This window comes from Lactuca saligna, chromosome 1, assembly GCF_052625555.1.
Source record: "Lactuca saligna cultivar CGN05327 chromosome 1, ASM5262555v1, whole genome shotgun sequence".
Lineage (NCBI taxonomy): Eukaryota > Viridiplantae > Streptophyta > Magnoliopsida > Asterales > Asteraceae > Lactuca > Lactuca saligna.
In genome coordinates, this window is record NC_136417.1 from 165,537,421 (window position 1) to 165,539,840 (window position 2,420).

The window sequence follows — 2,420 nt, forward strand, 5'->3', positions numbered from 1 at the left end:
CGAAGGCTCTCACATCTCAACTTCAAGGATATCAACAAGTTGGTTATTGGTGATCATTTACGAGGACTTCCCCTTCTATAATTTGATAAGGAACACTTGTGCGCTGCATGCGAGATGGGAAACCAAAGCCGAAAGAGTCATCTCACTCATGTTAACACAAATATCATCGAACCACTCAAACTACTACACATCGATTTGTGTGTACCTTCAGCAATTGAAAGTATCGGTGGTAGTAAGTACATTTTAGTAATTGTTGATGATTTTTCACGTTTCACCTCAGTTTTCTTTCTTAAATGGAAATCAAGAGCGACCCCGAAGCTCAAAGTGTTTATAAATCAAGTGGAACTTCAATTGAGAAAGGTGGTTAGGAATGTAAGAAGCAACAATGGGTTGGAATTTAAGAATCAAGAGTTCGAAGAATTTCTTGTTAATAAGGGAGTGTCTCACAACTTCTCTGCTCCCTAAATTCCACAACAGAACAACATAGTTGAAAGGCAAAAACGCTCTTTGTGTGAAGCAGCCTGAACCATGCTCAGCTTCACCACCTTACCACTATACTTCTGGGCTGATGTAAATGTTGCTGCCTGATATACCCAGAACCGATCCTTCCTTAATAAGCGATTTTCCATCACTCCATACAAAATCATAAATAATCACAAGGCCAATGTAAAGTTCTTCCATGTGTTCTGTTCAAGGTGCTTCATTTTTAATTCGAAAGAGAACCGAAACAAATTCTATGTAAAGGCTAATGAAGGGATTTTTCTTGGTTACTCCCTAACATCAAAGGCATATAGGGTTCTGAATAAACATTCAAAGAAAATTGAGGAAACCTATTATGTCACCTTTGATGATCGTTACATGAAGAAGCTTCAATCAAGCAAAGATCCATCGGAGGAAATCTTTCCAAAATCGGGTCAAGTCTCGGTCCATATTTCCAATCTATTTGATGAATACATGCTGCTTTTTGATGAACCTGAATGTGCAATTCACTCTGAGTCGAAGGCTGCTGACAACAAGATCGACAACTTGAAAAAATTTATCGATGAGGCAGCAAAAGAAATCTCAAGCGAACATCAGGAACCAACCGAACGACCTGGTCCAAGCGAACCTCCAAAAGATAGTCATACATTCCAAAAGGACACTTCATCGCCATTTTTAGTTTAATTTATTTTAGTTATTCGATTCTTTTGTGGGGTAAAAATCGCAAAAAGTTATTTTTTAGCATTTATTTTATTTTATTTTTATATTTGACCATCAACCACATCGTGAGCACCTTGGCCATGTTATGGTCAAACTACAGTCAATTTTTATTTTAGTTATTTTTATTCATTTTATGCGTTTTTGTTTTATTTTGTTTTTATTTCAGTGATATATGACCCGAGGATCCAGAACTCTGATAGTTCCACCACCTGAATATGCTGAATCAGCTTTCCACAAGACGAAAGACAAGAAAAATTGATGAGTAAGCTAGCACCTTTGAATTCGACAAATTTGAAAGCTTTGAAAGAACTCCAAATGCGAATGGAACCGGTTACGAACCAGAAACCGAAATTGATTCGGAAGTAGACATAAAAAGAGATCTTGAAGAAATGTCAGTCATCACTAGGATGACCATGGAAGATTAAAAGAAGCGCATCTATGAGGATAATGGACAAGGGCTTATACAACCACAAATTTAAGCAACCACCAACTTTAAGCTCAAGGGACATATTCTCTTGATGCTCAAAGACATTCTATTTTTTGGAAAGGACTATGACGATGCTTTCAAGCACATTTATGAGGTACTAGACATAACCCACTACTTCTATATGTCAAATGTTTCAAGATATGTGGTACTACTGAAGATGACACTAGTGACATTTACTAGGGATGCAAAAATATGGTTGAATTCACTTTAGTCGGGAACAACTAAAACTTGGGAAAACCTTGTGAAGCTTTCATTAAACAATTTAGCCCTCTGTCAAAGAGAGCTAAACTCAAGAAACAAAACATAGATAACTTCCAAAAAGAAAGTGGGGAGTCCTTATATGAAGCTTGGGAAAGATACAAGGGATTGTTAAGACATTTCCCACAACACAAAATAAACATTTAATAATAGGTTTCTATTTTTATGATAGGGTAAATTTGACCATAAGGAAACTTATTGATTCTAAAGGACCAAAGCCAAATAAGGAACCGGCGGTGATAAAGGCTTTAATTGAAGAGTTTGCAAAACACTCTAGGGAATACCGCAACCCTCTTGATTATACTACTAGAAGCAAAAGGAGGTAAGGATGGTGAAAGCGAGAACATACCAGCAGTATTAGCAAAACTAGAGAGTATGGACCGAAGAATGATGAAGATGGATCAATCCTCTATGTTATATGTGTGGGTTGTGAGATTTAGAATGGGCCTCATTTGACCAAGGATTGTGATCTAGA

At 37.0% G+C, this 2,420-nt stretch overlaps 1 non-coding gene across 1 annotated transcript; it reads right to left on the reverse strand.

Moving 5' to 3' along the window:
- Positions 1-1,973: 1,973 nt before the first annotated feature.
- On the reverse strand, positions 1,974-2,082 carry LOC145028031 (small nucleolar RNA R71). Its single transcript, XR_013675789.1, has one exon. It is a non-coding gene; the product is annotated as a small nucleolar RNA R71 (small nucleolar RNA).
- Positions 2,083-2,420: the final 338 nt, after the last annotated feature.